Here is a 21,483-nt window from a genome sequence, read left to right as displayed (position 1 = left end):
GGCTAATGATAACCATATAAAGCTCAACGTATGAGTAAATAGGAAAATAAGGAGTAAATAAGGAAAAAATCAAATTTTCAAAGACCAAGAACAGCTTAGGCCTACCAAGTCAAGATGCTTTTTCAGATTAGATGTTGAATCCTGAAGCCGATTGAAGTTTTGTTGCAGGTAGACATAGCTTGAATTGCACTATGATGTTACTGTACGTCACTTTCATGTTTATATAAGTAAAACTGTCTTTTAATTTCCACTAGAGAATGCGTTATGCCAAGGTTATGCCTTGTTTTCCCGTCCATTTTTGCGTGCGATCTCATGTCTGCACTCTGCAGGTTGTTAATATCGGAACAGGCTGCGCGCAGGTTTTTTTTTTTTAACAGAGTCGGAGAACCATCAACATTGGCTCGTTGGTTCAAAATCCTCAAACAGCTTACATTAATAGCTTATTAAATTAAATAAATGACATTAAAAGTCAAAGTAATCACTTTGGTAATCTAAAATACTTTTTGAATGTAACTGTAATTTGATTACCATCTATTTAAAATGTAACTGTAACGAAATACAGTTACTCAAATTTTGTATTTTAAATACGTAACGTCGTTACATGTATTTCGTTACTCCCCAGCCCTGTGTACACGTCACAGTATCCCTCATTTAAATAATTCCCGTCTAAGGGTGGCGGGGGGGGTGTGTTAGTAATTTTCTGAAAATCGTGGTTATGGTAAGGGCCGTGATATTTTCCAAACACGCTGGTAGCAGTTAACCAATCACAACATACAGATCCAGCTGACCAGTCAGAGCACATTGTGCTTTATTATAAGGAATGACTACATGGAGACTGAAACTAAACAGAGCGTTACTGACAGACTGGGAAGATAGGTGCTGCAACAATGTAAAATTTGTGAAAAATGTGTTTTTTGAGCATTCAAGCATTAAAACCTATTCCAGTAGACCCCAAAAAAGCTTTGTAAAAGGGCCTTTAAAGTACGAAAGTCTGAAATTAACAATGCACGAATCATCAGATTTTGAAAGAAAACTAAATGTGACAAGGTAACGACCACATGGTTACCAAAGCTGACTGAAAGTCAAAATCATGTCTCAAAACACAGTTAAGACTGTTTTACACAGAATTCACAACATGTAAAAGACTCTTTGACAGTCATAGTAAATTCAGATATGTCGACTGACTGAGTTCAAGCCGTCTTGAGTCAGTTTCCATTAGCATCCATTCATCATAGGCGAGAGCACCGACCCTGTTTGCCCTGGTGACTACCTGTCTTCTGACAGATGTTCCAGAAGCCAAGTCCTGCGTGACGAATGCTGGCCTTTCTGTTGGGGTCAAAGGACAAAGCATATCACTTACCACTCCAGCCATTGAATGCAGATGCATGATGTGACATTATTCAGTCCATGGGACCTTGTCCGACTCTGAGGGAGGGAGAACTGTTCCTTGTGGAATAAATGATATACCTCAGAAACCACATTCTGTATTCATGCGGCCACACTTTTGACCTTAATGAGACTTCCTACAACCAAACTATCCCCTGGATAGCTACTAAAACCCCAACTTCCCCTTGACACCTACCAAGTTCACTCACCTGTGGTTAAGAAACCAGGGCAGGATGTCTGCTGCTGCTGGTTCTCCTGAGGGACGACCAGGTCAAGGCTTCATTGTACGGTGGCCTAAAGTTCACCCAACCCAGCTGTGTATTCATTTCACTTGGAAACACACAGATGTACAGATGAAAAGCAGATATTGTTCGATATTCTATGGATTGCTTGATTCTTATTGGTCAATTGTGGCATTCTGTGGTCAAATGTTTTTGTATCATGGCACTAAACCGTATAACTCACCATTGCCCAATTAAGGCAAACAATCTCATACACTGTAAACATGAATAAGTTGGCAAAACTCAAAAAAATTGAGGCAATCAAAATTTTTAATTTAAGAAATTCAAAGTTTAAGTTAGCAGAACTTTTATTTTGTACTCACATTTTAATTATTCTTAACTTGAAATGTTTGAATACACTAATTTATACATTTAATTCAAAAGTATCATGTAATCTCAATGTAAACATTTTTAGCAGCTAGCTATAACAAGCTAATTCGGAAAATGCTAACTTGCTAATTTGCTAACATGTTAACAATAGCATGATATAGTACTTGCTGAATGAGTGCAGCAATATAAAGCATTTAACTTACTTGCTCTCAAACCAAGCCGCATGCACCACTTGTCACCATGATGATAAATCTCCAAAAACCCACATTAACAAAAAACTTAGCATAACAAAACATTAATCACTACTAAATCTCCCACTTAACATTAATCTTGCACACACACACACACACAAAAAAAACACTATATAACACTTAATTTTAGCATTTACTCTCCCTTTCGAGTGCCATAGGCAAAGTATGCAGGGAAATAGAAATCCCAGCCAGTTTCAGTTAAACTTAAGTTAGTCTAAATTAAAAGAAATGAGTTAATAGAACTGAAAACAATGAAACAGTTCAGTTTACTTAAAATATATCAGTTCTGTGAACTTGAAAGAAAAAGAAAGTGCTAAATACTCATAAAAGTTAATTTGACTGAGCTAATTTGTTTAATTTACATTTGTCCTACTCAAACCAATTCATTATTTTGAGTGTTAGGGTTTACACTACAGTGTAGCTTGCCTCTCATATTTTGTAACAAAAAGCGTGGCTGACTGTCCATTATCGTACATTATGCATACAAGTAATCTCAGACCTGGCAAAATCATTTTCTACTGTATAATTTTATTTCAGATGTCAGGCTTTTTGGTAAACAACAATTATTGGATAATCACGGGTCTAAAATGCTACTTTTACCAGTAGCTGCTTAGCAAAGCAAATTGTGCCTCTGGACAATGTTGCCAGATGCTCTGCTTACAAATATTTTAGACTTATTTTCCACTTTCTGAGTCATTATGGTTTCAGTTTCCTATATCATTATTCAGTAAACACTCCCTAAAGAAAATCTTAAGTCAGTCAGTGCTTCAGGAAGTGACTCCCACTGAAAGTGCTCTAATGTTTAACTAATATTGTGATGGCCTCATCTGAAAATTGAATTGTATTACAGCTATAAATTTCCCCTACCCTGGAAAAAGACCCTGCTAGATTGCATAATCAATAACAATGCACTCAACTTGTAACTTTGTTTTTGTAATTAAGAATAGGGCGGCATACGTTATTCCCTTGCATACTGGGTAAATTAACGTGGGACATCTCCACATTTCTCTGATTAGCCTGGTTTGGCGGAATGAAAGAGTATTGGCTAAACATTCGGGGAGCTGTTATGAATCCACCCTGTCCAAACATCCTGCTGTTTTATATGCTTCCTGGGGCCAGAGGTCATTGCAGACAGGCATGACCAATCATCATGTAAATCTAGATCTGAGCGGGGCCTGTCATCCACACAGTGCAATTCAATTACGTTTAATTTACTGAAGAAGAATGCGTGTTGACTTCAGTTGATGGATTGAATTTTTTATGGACAGAGTACATACATTCCAGATTTTAAAAAACTGCAAAATGTGCATTTAAATTAAATAAGTGCTAACATTCCTGCACTAGTGTAAGTTTGTCTTTGTTTAAATAAATGATTATATATTATAAATGAATCCTGATTTAATAAGTACACAATGACTAAATGTAGCATACACCATGTCCTAACAATGAAAGATAAATATGCATTATTAGCAGCACAATTAGTAATTTGAACGAACTCTTGACCCTAATTATTAAACTTTAGAGTGTAGTTCACACATAAATCATTTCGTAAGGTTTGATATACCTCAAATCATGTAGTTTTTTCATGTAGTAACATTTCTAAGCAGTCAGACTTGTATATTTTTCCTGAACGACAGTAAAATTAGCAATAAACTTTACATTAAATGAATTTTTTGCACACTTTTCACATGCTTGGCCAACATGCCAAGAATGAGTTCATATTTATGAAATAAATAGGAAAAGCTTGTATTTGTAAAGCTTGTTTACAGCTTGTATTTTGAATTTCACAGTCATTTCATGCTTAATGTGAACCATTCCATTGCGTATCACTGCTCAGGACAGTTTAAGAACGATCACAACAGAGTCTGCATGAGTTCTAGGAAAGGGTTTGATTCTTGCCCTTCAATATTTTATGCATCCATAATAACTTAATAATAAGTTGAATAGAGAGACAGTCATTTCCCATTCCTGCTGAAAGTGTTCTGTAATCACTCCGTATTTTCCATTCTGCTCACATACTCTGGAACGAGCAGCAGAGTGTTACAAACAGTGCTATTACACTAAATATCTGCACTTATAGACCGGCACTTCAATCAATTTTTGGTTGTTTTAAATGCTCAGAAACTGACTGATAAAGGCTGGTTGCATTCTGAACATTTTGTACTTTGAATATCAAGTAAACATTAATTATAGCAAAAGGTTGGAGTCTAGATATTCACCAACTTTTAAGAGTTCCAGCTACAAACCTGGTAAAGATAAGGCTGCAGCCAGCAGATGGACTGGATCATGTATCCATTTACATGAGGCTTTGGTTCTTTACTGGAATACCTCATTGTGCCATTACCTCATTTGCTGATGAAAGGTTCAAACAGTGTTCGAGGCCACTTTAAGAATCCTGGGAAATGGGTTCATTACAGCAAAGCAGGCTGGGCAATCAACCACACACTATTACAAACATATGTGACCAGTGCAAACCTAATCTGAAAAAGTGGTATTATCTATGGACATGGAATCTCCATAATCCCATACTAAGTCAGTAGTGTCTCTTGGATGTAGTTACTTTTTTCCCCCCAAATTTAAAACAAAGTCTTTGTGCATATTCTAATGTACACTTCTGCGATTGGTTATGATATACAAGAGATCCAACGACGCTTGCCATTCAACACTCTCCGAAAAAAGGTACAGTGTGGCAGTACCCTAAGGTATAAAAGTGAAAAGGTACATCTTTGTACCTTACTTACCCCTAAATGGTACATATTAGTACATTAAAACTGCATATTAGTACCTTTTCACTTTTGCACCTTAGGGTACTGCCCCATTGACAAGCACTGTAACTTTTTATCTGATGAATGCACTTACATCTTAATACACTCTTTTGAAATAAAATATCATAGAGACAAAAAACATGGTGAATGAATAATGACAGAAATTTTTATTTTGGGGTCAACTATGCCTTTTTAAATGTGTTCAATCTCCAAGATAATAGGCTATATGCACGTTTACCTCCTGGTTGTCTTTAATCCAGCTCGGGCATTTCTGGTGAACTGTTAGCTGATCATTCTGTACAAAAAAAGGTTTTAATGCAGTTTTCACATTTACCTAATTTGCCAATAAACCAGTTTTATTGATTGCAATAAAGACGAAGCTATTGGGACCGTTTAAGAAATGGCGTGTCTGTAATTAGACACACGCACGCATTATTTTCCAGCACTTCAAATGTTATTTTTAATGTGATGACCACAAACATTACTTGTTCATCCTTCTGAACCTGTCCCCATTGTAAAACCGAACGTTTCAAAATGTAGGAAATTCAACATTTGATAGAAAACACTTATTTAAAAAACAAAAAGACAATAATTACCGCTTTAACCAGCAGGTGGCGGTAAAGTAGCATTTATTTGCGAATATATCAGCCATTTCCTTTAATTGTTTTTCACTTCGTTTTTGACTAATTATTAAACATTCTAAAATAACTAGGTTTAAAAATACTTTTTGTCAATGTGAAGTATGAAGTACTCACAAAATCTTATGAAAAACAATAACTTTTCTTGTGAATTAATTAAAGCGAGCACCGCGCTCTCCCTTTATAATCACAGCAGCTGTCAGTCAGTGCAGCACAAGATCAATGATTTCAGCACACTTGTGAAAACTCACATTTTATTCAATGAATCAAACTAAAGTGCACAATAAATATTTAATTTTTAACGCTTTTTTTTCATAGGAAAGTGTAAAAAATGATGGTCAAATTAAATTTAGCAGAGGAGGAACACTGAGGTACCTCAGTGCATATAGCCCATTCCAAGCTTATTTGTTAGAAGCACATAACCTAATACACCTCCTGGACATTTACTAGTTTTAATTACTTGAAAGGTTCTGAGCTATATAACTGCCACTGTTATTGAGCTGCTAATGAAAAGAGGAAAAAACATCATCAGGTCAACATTGAGGAAATCTTTCAATCTCTTTCTCTCACTTTTTCTCTGTTTGCAAACTTGTATATAATTCATACAACTGAGTACTACATTGTATGAAATAAATTGAAATTAAAATCTTTATCCAAGCACAGAGCTAAATACTTGTGCATTATATTTTAACTGAATACATTTTAATGTGGGAAGGACAGCAAAATATTTAGTTGACATTTCTTAGCTTTAGTTTTGGTTATTTAAAGGCCAGACCGCCTTCTGTATTCAAGAAAGTGTAAAACTCTCATCATTATTAACTAAATAACTGATGCGACGTAATTTGAATATGGAAGGCGTAGGATGTAACATAAGCCTTTTGAACTGCGAGATTTTTACACTTTCTTCGTAAGTGGAATACGGAAGGCGGTTTGGCGGAAGCTAAATATTTTACTTTATAAATTGGATATTTTTCTTACGCAAACGCATCTCAGAAGGCCTTTATTAAGGCCTTTATTAACCCCCCAGAGCCACGTGGAGTACGTTTATGATGGATGGATGCACTTTCTTGAGCTTCATACTCATTGGTCCAGTTCACAGCCATTATAAAGCTTGGTTGTGTCAGGATATTTATTAATATAACTCTGATTGTGTTCATCAGAAAGAAGAAAGTCATATACACCTACACAGCAAAATCTCCAGAGTTAAATCAACTCTGCTCAGAGAACATATGGTCCCTCTCTACATAGAGTTAAAATAACACTGATAACATGCTGTTTGTGGAGTTGTTTAATCAGATCATGAGAGATTTTATGTCTTTTATCTTCAGTTGATTTCATCTAAGGCTGTGGCTGAAGTCAGTTGTAGTTCTTGTGTTTCTCTTCACTGATTCTGCTTGTTAACAGTAGGTGTTCATCACTAATGTTCAATCATAACTTAATTAATCACTTAATTATCTCATTAAGTTTAACTCTACTTCAGTGTTACTTTAACACTAAGTAGAGAGGGACCATATTTATTCTGAGCAGAGTTGATTTAACTCTGGAGATTTTGCTATGTAGGATGGCTTGAGGGTGAGTAAAGCTTGGGGTAATTTTCATTTTAAAGTGAACTAATCCTTTAACTCAAATTTATTTTTTTGAATGCATAATTTTATTTTAATATTTTTTTTCCGCTCTGTAGTGCATTTATAGTATTTTAAATATTGTATTACATGAAGTGTGTTTTTAAGGCAACATAAGTAAGTAATACTACTAAGAGCAAAAATATTCTTATTAGCATGTAACTTAGTTCAAGTGCACCTATGTGCATTCACTATCTGTGCAAAAGAAGTTGTAATATTATGTTTATTTTTTGGATATACTTGATTAACATCTATATATATATATATATATATATATATATATATATATATATATATATATATATATATATATATATATATATATGAATGAATAATTTGAGTGAGATAAAAACATTAATTCATTATTAATATTCTACAATATGTATTTAATTAAAATAATTTAATTATCATCATAATGTATATTTTGTCTTCATTGTCGTTGATGAAATAACAAAAATGCCAAAACTTAAATCCCTCATCAGCCAACATTTTCATCAGTAATATTCTTGACAAGATTAACACTGAATGGCTCATTAACCAACAGACCATGTTAACATAATGCTGTTGTAGCGTCTGGTGCATTTGTCAGCAGCAGTCTACAGTATGATCTCTCTCATCTAACCGTGACCGTGTTCATTAAGGCTGTGATTTGTTGCTCTGCTTGACTGAACTACACACACACACACAAATAAACACACACTTAGGCTACCAGCAAACATATTTCATACAAAAATGCAACTGCTTGTGTACTGAGAAGACAGATCATATAATTAGTCTTTTACAGCCTCAGCGTTTTGGTGCACTGGATGACTTACGACCCTTAATGTACATAGCAGCATGTTAGTGGATATTGACTCTACAGATGCACTTTCATATGATTTATTTAGCCATCAGTAAAAAATGCTTGCTTGTTTGTATGTATTCTGCTGGATTATAGTGCACTTATGAGACATATGATACATTATGGTCTTTTAGTAGCTCGCGAATATCCTTTGAATCCACAAAATTTCAAATTGCATTCGGGAGATTTCAAATTCTTCCTCATTATCGTTTTGGTTTGAGTAAATTTTGATGTCAGAGATGAGATCATTGTGTTGCGTAACCATTGATCATATCGTAAATTTGTGGAGGCACTTGACATGAGTGTTCAGTGGCATGCAGGGTAAGCATGGTTGTGCGCTGCAGCTTATAGAGCCAGTAGGGCTCCCTGGGGCCCAATACAAACTTTCACAGCCAGTTTAGCACTAAATATATAATGGCACAGCCTGTGGTGACCTGCTGCTCTTTGGCTGTTTGTGTGGTATGTGTGGATTTTGGCTTTTCTTGCAGTGAATAAAGACTACCGTATATGCTTATCATTATGTTAAAATACCCTCTTTTGGCCAAAATGTAAGCCGACATGTATAGTTAATGAATCCTAGAATGCATTGCAAAAAGCTCAGTGATCAGTTCAAGCATAATTTATGCAACTGTATATTATATATATTTTAAAAAAGCAGTTTCATGTCTATATCTGTTTAACTGGTCGAGGTTGATGGATGGGATTTATAAAGTAAGAAGTAAGAAGCAATTGCAAATTTATATTGCAATTGCAATCTTGCAACTGTGATTTTGTTTCTCATCATTGAAAAAATATATTAAGTCACATTTTGCGTTATATAGTCATTTAACTCAAAATGTGACTTAATATCTTTTTTCTTGTAACTGCAACTTTATATCTCACAATTTCCATCCATCCATTTTCCAAACCACTTGTCCTATGTAGGGTTGCAGGGCTGCTAAAGCTTATCCCAGCGTCTCGGGCCGAAACACCAGAGATTTTAAACTTTTTTTTACTCTGAGGTGGAAACAGGCTTGCATATACATAGTTGATAAGTTAGAGCATTCCAAAATTAGTCACTTATTTTTATTCACGTTAAGGTTTCTTCATGTCAGTTCGGATGCTTTTCACACCTCTGAAGAAACTGTCTCTGTCTCTTATTCCATATTTTTCACTTTACATACACATTCTTGGACAGTAAATCTAACACTTTTGCTTAAACAAACTCTCTTCTCTAACACCATCCCATGAGATTTCCCCATTAATGTTCTTGTTCCGCTATGTGTTTATATGGGCACACAATGCACATTTAACATAAGCCGTGGTGGTCAGGCAAACATGAAGAGAAATAGGGCCTATTAACCACTGGCCAGTGAGTAATTTCATGATTAATTCTAATGTAAACAAAACAAAGATTATAATGGAAATCAGCCAACCTTTCAACACAGAGGGCATTCATTTATAACCGAGTGGCCACGTGCCACCCTCTGTGCATGACTCAGTGATTACCGTGTCGACTCCAAACACTTTTGACTCCAGAGAACTGCTCACATATTAATCAAAGTCATATTTACCAGGCTTACACTATAAGTAAGTCCATTGCCAATTTGGAGTCACAAAGTAGGTGTTCCTCTATACAGCCTTAAAGGATAGTTCAGCGATATTTAACAAAATCTATGAATATCTGTCAAATTTCTAAAAGCACAAAAAAGTAACATAAAAGTAGTCCATACAATGTGTGCACTATATTTTTTCGTTCTTGATAAAAAAGAATGAAAAAAGGTAGAATATATAGTGGGTACGGAAAGTATTCAGACCCCCTTAAATTTTTCACTCTTTGTTATATTGCAGCCATTTGCTAATATCATTTAAGTTCTTTTTTTCCTCATTAATGTACACACAGCACCCCATATTGACAGAAAACACAGAATTGTTGACATTTTTGCAGATTTATTAAAAAAGAAAAACTGAAATATCACATGGTCCTAAGTATTCAGACCCTTTGCTGTGACACTCATATATTTAACTCAGGAGCTGTCCATTTCTTCTGATCATCCTTGAGATGGTTCTACACCTTCATTTGAGTCCAGCTGTGTTTGATTGTACTGATTGGACTTGATTAGGAAAGCCACACACCTGTCTATATAAGACCTTACAGCTCACAGTGCATGTCAGAGCAAATGAGAATCATGAGGTCAAAGGAACTGCCTGAAGAGCTCAGAGACAGAATTGTGGCAAGGCACAGATCTGCCCAAGGTTACAAAAAAAAATCTGCTGCACTTAAGGTTCCTAAGAGCACAGTGGCCTCCATAATCCTTAAATGGAAGACGTTTGGGACGACCAGAACCCTTCCTAGAGCTGGCCGTCTGGCCAAACTGAGCTATCGGGGGAGAAGGGCCTTGGTGAGAGAGGTAAAGAAGAACCCAAAGATCACTGTGGCTGAGCTCCAGAGATGCAGTCGGGAGATGGGAGAAAGTTGTAGAAAGTCAACCATCACTGCAGCCCTCCACCAGTCGGGGCTTTATGGAAGAGTGGCCCGACGGAAGCCTCTCCTCAGTGCAAGACACATGAAAGCCCGCATGGAGTTTGCTAAAAAACACCTGAAGGACTCCAAGATGGTGAGAAATAAGATTCTCTGGTCTGATGAGACCAAGATAGAACTTTTTGGCCTTAATTCTAAGCGGTATGTGTGGAGAAAACCAGGCACTGCTCATCACCTGTCCAATACAGTCCCAACAGTGAAGCATGGTGGTGGCAGCATCATGCTGTGGGGGTGTTTTTCAGCTGCAGGGACAGGATGAATGGTTGCAATCGAGGGAAAGATGAATGCGGCCAAGTACAGGGATATCCTGGACGAAAACCTTTTCCAGAGTGCTCAGGACCTCAGACTGGGCCGAAGGTTTACCTTCCAACAAGACAATGACCCTAAGCACACAGCTAAAATAACGAAGGACTGGTTTCACAACAACTCCATGGCTGTTCTTGAATGGCCCAGCCAGAGCCCTGACTTAAACCCAATTGAGCATCTCTGGAGAGACCTAAAAATGGCTGTCCACCAACGTTTACCATCCAACCTGACAGAACTGGAGAGGATCTGCAAGGAGGAATGGCAGAGGATCCCCAAATCCAGGTGTGAAAAACTTGTTGCATCTTTCCCAAAAAGATTCATGGCTGTATTAGATCAAAAGGGTGCTTCTACTAAATACTGAGCAAAGGGTCTGAATACTTAGGACCATGTGATATTTCAGTTTTTTAATAAATCTGCAATCATGTCAACAATTCTGTGTTTTTCTGTCAATATGGGGTGCTGTGTGTACATTAATGAGGAAAAAAATGAACTTAAATGATTTTAGCAAATGGCTGCAATATAACAAAGAGTGAAAAATTTAAGGGAGTCTGAATACTTTTTCCGTACCCACTGTATATATATAATATATATTTTTGATCCGGAGTTTCTGTACTCTTTCAGAAGATGTGTAATAGCGCCCGCTACCGTATAACATTGAACACATGGATTGACGGAAAATTTAATCAATGGTGGCAAAGCATTGTGTCATAAATGACGGAAAATTTCGTCAGTGGCGGGGAAAGAGTTAGAGAGGTAAAGTATGTAAGATTTTTGTGCTAAAAATACATTCTTTTAACCCAGTTTGTTGTTCGATGACTACTATTAGTATGCCATTCATGGGTTTATCTCCCCCAAAAGTGTAAACATTGAGCCCCCAGGCACCATCAAAACATTGAGATCCATCACTCTCTTTCCAGCTCAAACAAAAGCTTGAGTTTGGGGTGTAGATATTGTAGCAGGCTTAGCCAGAGGGTGTTTAGTCGGTACGGGACCATAGCTGACACATTACATGGGAAAAGAAATTCAGCTTCAGTTACAAAAGTGCATGGCATATTTTGCTGCATTGAGGTCTTAAACAAAGATTAAACAGGTCATGAACATGTCAAAGCGAACAGGGCACTGAAATGCAATGCACTACGCTTTGATATGATCATCATTCACCAGTTCAGAAAGACAAAAGTTTCTATATTTCTAACAGTCTACTAATACTATAACGAGAGTTAGTTAACATGTTGCAAAGTAGAATGTCTAAAGTGGATTATAAAAAATAAAATGTAACCCATTTTTTGATGTATTTTGTTATGTCAGTTTCTTTCTAAGAGCATTTACATGTATGCATTTGGCTTATGCTTTTATCAGTAGAAATCACACAGAAGAACTTCTGTATATTTCTATATTTAATATAGACATTGCATGTGCGATTTTTGGTGAAATTGTATTGAATGCACGTAACAATCGTACCCAGATTTTTAACCTAATGCCACAAATGTTAGTAATGTGATTTTGCCACATGACATCACAATATCTGCAGATTCTTGATTTGAACAATTTGCTTTGATCGAACAAATTCAGTTATTTAACACTTCTACACAACATACATCTCCAACATGTGTTGCAGGCAAAGAGGCAGCACAGTGATCATCTTTGCTGCTCTGGTTATTGGTTGTGATGTCTGTTCAACCCTAGACCTTAGTGATTGCTGGTCTGAAGACCTTTTTGTCTGCTGCTTAACTTATTTAATCAGCAGGCCAAGGGTTTACAACAACAACTATTTCACTGAGTCAACCAAGACTCACCCAAGACCTCACTTTACACGCCCCAGGCACACACACACATGCCACTTAGTAGTCATCTGGAACGCATTGCAGTTACTACGTTCTTGACATATTTTTTCTTGTGCTCCCCAGCCTCATGCTCCTGTTGTCATTGTATAAGTGATACACCACGAACTGAGCTCAAGATGGAAAAAAAAAATCATCACGCCGCAACATTAGCAGTGATAACAGTAGCGTTAGCAGTGGAAATATTACTGAGAGAGCAGCATGCCGCATCGCTGCACGTCTGGACCACTGTCATGGCCAGACATCTCCCCCTATGTGTCAGCAGAGTTAACGCTTCAGTCTGTAAACTATTAACCAGATGAACTTTAGTATTCCAGAGCCAGACTTTTGATGGGCTGCAAAGAAGTCTGTTTTACTTTACAGCTTATTCCAGCCCTTTTAGATGATCAATGACAAATAAGAGTGTCCACAATAAAGAAAATTCTTTTAAAAATCTAGTTTAAAACACATGCCAAGTTCTTATGTACCCTTTGTATTTATGCTGGTGTCAAAAAAAATTTTTTGAAGAAAAGTTTCAATTTTATTCCTTTAAAATGTCATGTGGTGTAATCATGAAGTAAAACTATTTTCCTTACACCTTGAATACATGTGAAATACATCTTAATATTTAAAAAAAATTTAAATAAAAAAAAATATATTTGAAAGTTTAAAATAATTTTATAAAAAAAATTTTAGGTTTTTTTTTTATTTTTAAGCTAAAAAAGTGTGTGTGTGTGTGTGTGTGTGTGTGTGTGTGTGTGTGTGTGTGTGTGTGTGTGTGTGAAAAATTTTAATCACTTCCCAGCCCTTATATATATATACAGGTGCTGGTCATATAATTAGAATATCGTGAAAAAGTTCATTTTTTTATTGTAAATTATTTAAAAAAATGAAACTTTCATATATTCTAGATTCCCTACATGTAAAGTAAAACATTTCAAAAGGTTTTTTTTTTTTTTTAAATTGTTGATTAGAGCGTACAGCTCATGAAAGTCCAAATTGCAGTATCTCAAAATATTAGAATATTTACATTTGAGTTTCATTAAATGACCATCCCTACAGTATAAATTTCGGGTATCTCTTGTTCTTTGAACCCACACTTATGGGGAAGACTGCTGACTTGGCAATGGTTCAGGACGTGACGTCTGCTGGTGTTGGTCCATTGTGTTTTATCAAGTGCAAAGTCAATGCAGCCATCTTCCAGGAGATTTTGGAGCACTTTATGCTTCCATCTGCTGACAAGCTTTATGGAGATGCTGATTTCCTTTTCCAGCAGGACTTTAGCACCTGCCCACAGTGCAAAAACCACTTCCAAGTGGTTTGCTGACCATGATATTACTGTGTTTTATTGGCCAGCCAACATGCCTGACCCCTGAATCTATGGGATATTTTCAAGAGAAAGATGAGAAACAGTCGATCCAACAATATACAGATGATCTGAAGGCTCAATAGTGCCTCAGCAGTGCCACAGGCTGATCACTTCCATGCCACACTTCACTGATGCTGTAATTTGTGCTAGGAGCAAGTCATTTGCTGTAATATGTGTGCCGACCAAGTATTGAGTGTACAAATGAACATACTTTAAAGAACTTGAACGACAGATGTATTCTGACAGATGTATCACTTTTATTTAATTTTTCCTTTATTATTCAAAATATTCACAAACTTAGCTATAGCCTATCATGAACTATAGGCTATAGGCACTGAGATATTCGGCATTCATTTTAGCCAATAAAAAACAACTGCAGCTTTTAGACGCGAAATCTTTCTTTTCATTTTTATAGTTCGCTTGAGGCAGTTACTATGGCATTTTTTAACAATTCATGTCAAGGGCGCATCAATGTAATCTATTAACGTGAAATCACATGTAATGTGCAGCACAAATCTCTCCACAAAACTCACGCGCTCTCAAATATACTGTAGTGTCCTCATGGCTCTACTCTGGCACAGATATTATGTGTACGCGCTCAGTTATAGAGTGTGGGCACCACCAACCAGCAGGAAACATATATGTAACAAACAGATTTTTGGCCAGTAGCCTATTTATTGTCTATTTAAATGTCAGAAACCTAAAATAAACACTGAATAGTTGTGATATGAGAAGCGCTGAGCACGTCCATCTCTGGCATGTTTGAATGTAGCAGTAAACGTTCTGATCTTACCGGTGTTGGCGTAGCTTCAAAGGGTTCAAATCGATTGCCTTTCATATCTTGAATTTTATGGACATGCTATGTGCATTCTATTGGATATATCATGCAGTGAGATGTTGCCCTGCATCATATTCATCATCAGTTGACTGTATGAAATGTCAGATGAAAAATATGTCAAACTATTTAAAGATTTCAAAGATTGTTTTTGTTTTTCTTCATCATTATGATATCAGGACAGTTGAAACACCTTGACACTGTTTATTTTATGCCTCCAAAAACACTCAACTGTACTTCATTTGTTGTATTTTATTCATTGGCTACTAAAAATATAGCTACAATTTTAAGTCTAATAGAGTTTACTATTTTTATTAATCATAATAATAATAATTGTATGCCAATATGTTACTTTAACTTTAATTTTAGACCAAGACAAAAGCTCTTCCCTCACAATATAAATAATATAGTAGATCTATATTGGTAAAATACGGAAAAGGATTAGGGCCAAGCAATAATAAAAAATAAAACCATCTCGAGAATAAAGTTGTTACATTTCGAGAAAAAACTCGTCAAATTTCAAGAAAAAAGTCAAGATAAAATGTTGAGAGTAAACTCATTAAATTACGAGAAAAAACGTGTTAAATTTCAAGAAAAAAGTCGAGATAAAATGTTGAGAATAGACTCGTTAAATTACAAGAAAAAAGTCGTGAAATTACAAGAACAAATTTGTTAAATTATGAGAAAAATGTCGTTAAATTTCGAGAAAAAAGTCGAGATAAATGTCATTAAAAGTCATTAAATTAACAAATTTATTCTCGTAATTTAACGAATTTGTTCTCGTAATTTAACGACTTTTTTCTCGTAATTTAATGTTTATTCTCGTAATTTAATGAGTTTATTCTCAACATTTTATCTCGACTTTTTTCTCGAAATTTAACGAGTTTGTTCTCGTAATTTAACAACTTTTTTCTCGTAATTTAATGAGTTTATTCTCAACATTTTATCTCGACTTTTTTCTTGAAATTTAACAATTTTTTTCTCGTAATTTAATGAGTTTATACGGAAGAGGATTAGGGCCAAGCAATAATAAAAAAATAAAACCATCTCGAGATTAAAGTTGTTAAATTTCGAGAAAAAACTCGTTAAATTTCGAAAAAAGGTAAACTCATTAAATTACGAGAAAAAACTTGTTAAATTTCGAGAAAAAAGTCGAGATAAAATGTTGAGAATAAAGTATATGTTGAGAATAAATGTTGAGAATAAAGAATTTGTTCTCGTAATTTAACGAATTTGTTCTCGTAATTTAACAACTTTTTTCTCGTAATTTAATGAGTTTATTCTCAACATTTTATCTCGACTTTTTTCTTGAAATTTAACGATTTTTTTCTCGTAATTTAATGAGTTTATACGGAAGAGGATTAGGGCCAAGCAATAATAAAAAAATAAAACCATCTCGAGAGTAAAGTTGTTAAATTTCGAGAAAAAACTCGTTAAATTTCGAGAAAAAAGTCGAGATAAAATGTTGAGAATAAAGTCATTAAATTACGAGAATAAAATCGTTAAATTATGAGAAAAATGTCGTTAAATTTCGAGAAAAAAGTCAAGATAAAATGTTGAGAATAAAGTCATTAAATTATGAGAAAAAAGTCATTAAATTACGAGAACAAATTCGTTAAATTACTTTTTTCTCGTAATTTAATGACTTTATTCTCAACATTTTATCTCGACTTTTTTCTTGAAATTTAACAACATTTTTCTCATAATTTAACAACTTTAATCTCGAGATGGTTTTATTTTTTTATTATTGCTTGGCCCTAATCCTCTTCCGTAGTAAAATCACATGGGTGAAAGGAGGCAATTGAAAAAAAATTATACCTAAAATATAGTTAGTGAAGACTCTCACAGGAAGAAGCCAGACACTTTTGGTGAGATACATATATGTGCACTGGTCCACAGAGTCCCATAAGACAGATAGAGAGGCACGGGAGAGGAGAAATACACCACTTATCTACAAGTAATGTGTTGATACACACCACTTATCTGCAGGGACGTGTGGTTCAGATTAGGTTTTCCCAGAAGAGGAGATGAGGTTAAATATGTTTTATCAAGTGATAAAATGAGCATGTGAATCTTTTATATATTAGACAAAACCCTTAAAGATGTATAAGTGTTAAAGAGTCTATCAAGTCAACAGAAACACTGGAATACGGCCTGTCAGCACATCTATAGATAGACTGTTCCTGTGATGTAATTGAAGAGTGTTTAACTTGGCTTCAAAGTGTGGATGTATTTAACGTTATGTTTATGTGTTAAATTATTTACATTGAAGTATAATATGCGATTAGTGGTGTTTACTACTGTTGCTCATACTTAAAAAAAAAAAAAAAAAGAACCTGAGCCATATTCATCTTGACTTTTTGTCTTGGCCCACCTAGCAACACCTTAGCAACCACACAGAAAGGCAATTTAGAATATTTTGGCATCATAGCAAAACACTAACATCTAAGCAGCATGTTTTTCTACTTAGAAAATATAGCAACATATCTTTACATGCATATCTGTTTATGTGCTTGCACTAAACGTTCAGAGGGAAGGATATGAGTGTATAGCGAGAAGCACATGGTAAACACATTAGAAAATCTGGTTGTGTAAACATGTTTTTAAGAGATTTTGTTAGAAGTCCTGGTCTAAATCTCAGTAAATGGGTGGTGATTTAGTAAGTTGATTTCATTCTTGGCTTGTTTAATGTTGATACGGTAAGACTTTGAGGACTGGCGCTGACACTGACCTGATGTTAGCAAGTTTTTCAGCTGTACTTGTTTTCGCACCCTCTCATTCCCCACACGCATTTTGACAGTTCACACAACACTTTCACATTTCTTGAGCTGGCATGTCTAAATTCACTCACATGTTATGAAATATTTGTAACATTTCCTCGGTTTTTGAGTGTGATTCTTCTTACTCTACTAAATATCTCAACTAAAATGGAAGGATTGATTGGAGGGTAATTTTATGGATAAACTGATACCAGCATCAGTAGAGTCAAATTTTACAAGACATCTACCAATGTATATTTAAAAAAAGATAAACTACTATAACATATACACAAACTAACTGGACAACCAGACACAGGACAAAGTGACAATCTGAGCAAGAATGTGAAATGAACAATATACCTTCCCATTGTTTCCAATAAGAGAACATACAAAACCAGAACACACAGTGATTTCTAGCTACATCTAGTGGCCACTGAGAAACATTGTGTAACATATATGTAGAACCACTGCAATAAAGACTGTCTCCAGGCATTGGCTCATGTGTCTTTGTGCTGAATAATCTTGGCCATCCTCTTCTTCTGAATCTGTTGTACATTGAAATGCTGTTTTACTTGTTTCTCCTAACCAACAAGCCAAGTTCTCAATCTCAATATACATATATGAGCATCACTCAGACCTTAAGTATGTGTTGTCTGAAAGACTCGGACCTCCTCACTGCTGGAAGAGCTCACAACTGAGGCCAAAGACAATATGTTTATCACTTACAGTGTTGGACAGTAAATAGCTACTAGTAAGTAGTTACAGTAATAATATTACTTTTTGCTGTTTTTTTTACTATTAGTGTAACTAATTACTAATAAGAATTCAGTAATAATATTACAGTTACCATCCATAAAACAGCTTGTTTCTTAGTTACTTTTGATGCCTCAACAACTACTGATTTGAAATCCAACAATTCAATAATTTCTAGATTTATTTTTATAATTTTTAAGACTCACATGGACACATGAAGTCACCAGTGCAGCAGGCAAGCTTTGAATATGGAAAAGCTTACATTCAGAATCAGTGGATGGGAATATTGTCATTAGATTGATTTTGTCGAGAGAAAAGATGATCTGAACGCTGTTGTGTAAGTTGTGGCATTACTTTAGTCTGGCATTTTATGGCTTGCCCACCGATATAAATTATATTACTATAATTAAAAATCTTTTTGGAAAACAAAACATTTTCTTATGAACTTATGTGATTTCTTTTGATAAAATACATCATGAAATATAATCGTATATGGGTAACAGAAATTATAGCTAATTAGCTTCAAGATACACATGACAATTAATGAGATTAATACAATACTTCTACTTAAAAGTCACTATCAGTCACCATCGAGTGTTTGTAATAACTTCTAAAAACAATCCAATGTGGATTTTGGTCAAATGATGAGGCAGAAATATGTTGTTAGAAACATTTTAGAATAATTTTATGGGGAAGATACAAAATTGCAACTTCTGTGGGCTGTAAAGGAAACGTAATATAACTAGTAGTGTAACTGTTTACTGTGCCAGAAAGTAATAAGTAATAATACTACTTTTAAAAGCAGTAGTAACGAGTAGTAAATTACATTTTTTGAGTAACAAGCTCAACACTGATCACTTATAATAATTAAAACGCATTTTAATCAATCATTTATACCAGATACACTGATATCAATAAAATCACCACAGTAAAAAAAGTTTTGCTCACTGTGGTCAATAAAATTAAGCAGTTCTGGGATTAATTGAAAATAAATACTACAGCTACAATTACAAGTAGGCCTACTACAACTACAATTATGACTATATATACACAGTGGGTACGGAAAGTATTCAGACCCCCTTAAATTTTTCACTCTTTGTTATATTGCAGCCATTTGCTAAAATCATTTAAGTTCTTTTTTTTCCTCATTAATGTACACACAGCACCCCATATTGACAGAAAACACAGAATTGTTGATATTTTCGCAGATTTATTAAAAAAGAAAAACTGAAATATCACATGGTCCTAAGTATTCAGACCCTTTTCTGTGACACTCATATAATTAACTCAGGAGCTGTCCATTTCTTCTGATCATCCTTGAGATGGTTCTACACCTTCATTTGAGTCCAGCTGTGTTTGATTATACTGATTGGACTTGATTAGGAAAGCCACACACCTGTCTATATAAGACCTTACAGCTCACAGTGCATGTCAGAGCAAATGAGAATCATGAGGTCAAAGGAACTGCCTGAAGAGCTCAGAGACAGAATTGTGGCAAGGCACAGATCTGCCCAAGGTTACAAAAAAATTCTGCTGCACTTAAGGTTCCTAAGAGCACAGTGGGGGTCTGAATACTTTCCGTACCCACTGTGTGTGTATATATATATATATATATATATATATATATATATATATATATATATATATATATATATATATATATATATATATATATATATGCACTACCAGTCAAAAGTTTGGAAACATTACTATTTTTTTTTATGTTTTTGAACGAAGTCTCTTATGCTCATTAAGGCTGCATTTATTTCATAATAAATACAGAAAAAACAATATTGTGAAATATTATTATAATTTAAAATTATGGTTTTCTATTTTAATATACTTTAAAATATCATTTATTTCAGTGATGCAAAGCTGAATTTTCAGCATCATTACTCCAGTCTTCAGTGTCACATGATCCTTCAGAAATCATTCTAATATGCTGATTTGATACTCAGTTATTATCAATGTTGGACAGGTGTGTTGCTTAATATTTTTTTTTGGAACCTGTGATACTTTTTTCAGGATTCATTGATGAATAAAAGGTTAAAAAGAACAGCATTTATTCAAAATATAAATCTTTTCTAACAATATAAATCTTTACTATCACTTTTTTTTTTTATCAATTTAACACATCCGTGCCGAATAAAAGTATGTATTTATTTCAAAAAAAAAAAAGAAAGAAAAAAAATTACTGACCCCAAACCTTTGAACGGTAGTGTATATTGTTACAAAAGATTTCTATTTTAAATAAATGCTGATATTTTTTTACTTTTTATTCATCGAAAAATCCTGAAAAAGTATCTCAGGTTATAAAATAATAAGCAGCACAACTGTTTCCAACATTGATAATAAATCAGCATATTACAATGATTTCTGAAGGATCATGTGACACTGAAGACTGGAGTAATGATGCTGAAAATTCAGCTTTGATCACAGAAATAGATTAGATTTTAAAGTATATTAAAATAGAAAACCATTGTAATAATATTTCACAATATTATTGTTTTTTCTGTATTTATTATGAAATAAATGCAGCCTTAATGAGCATAAGACACTCAAAAACATTAAAAATAGCAATGTTCCCAAACTTTTGACTGGTAGTGCACATGCTAGGCCTATATAAAGTCAATTAATGCAGGCAAATCAGTAAATAACATGGTCATGTCACATTCATCTATCTAACGCCAGATGGCGCACAAGTCAAACTCCAATTTTCGCCTTCACCATTACTTGTCTTAAATTCATTTTAAAAAGTTAATTTGAATCCCTCCATCCCAAATTATTCGTGAAACCATTAAAACTGATCAGCTACTTCATGAAGACTTGGAAAACATCATGACAGCTTATTATTGCCCCATGTGATACATATATACACACATTTTTTATATATTTCATTATATCTTTAACAATACTTTATTTACAGTGTTTGTTTATAATGTGAATTTGTATCAGTGTTGTAGAAAAATTGTATGAAATATCAATATTTATGTATTCATAATGTAT

General features: G+C 34.6%; 1 protein-coding gene across 1 annotated transcript in view; it reads left to right on the top strand.

The window, feature by feature from the left end:
- Positions 1-21,483, top strand: part of kdm7aa (lysine (K)-specific demethylase 7Aa) — an 80,949-nt gene that overhangs the window by 27,312 nt on the left and 32,154 nt on the right. The window lies entirely within an intron of this gene.

This window comes from Megalobrama amblycephala, linkage group LG14, assembly GCF_018812025.1.
Source record: "Megalobrama amblycephala isolate DHTTF-2021 linkage group LG14, ASM1881202v1, whole genome shotgun sequence".
NCBI lineage: Eukaryota > Metazoa > Chordata > Actinopteri > Cypriniformes > Xenocyprididae > Megalobrama > Megalobrama amblycephala.
The sequence above is the reverse complement of the archived record's forward strand: the minus strand, read 5'-3'. Positions and strand labels throughout refer to the sequence as shown.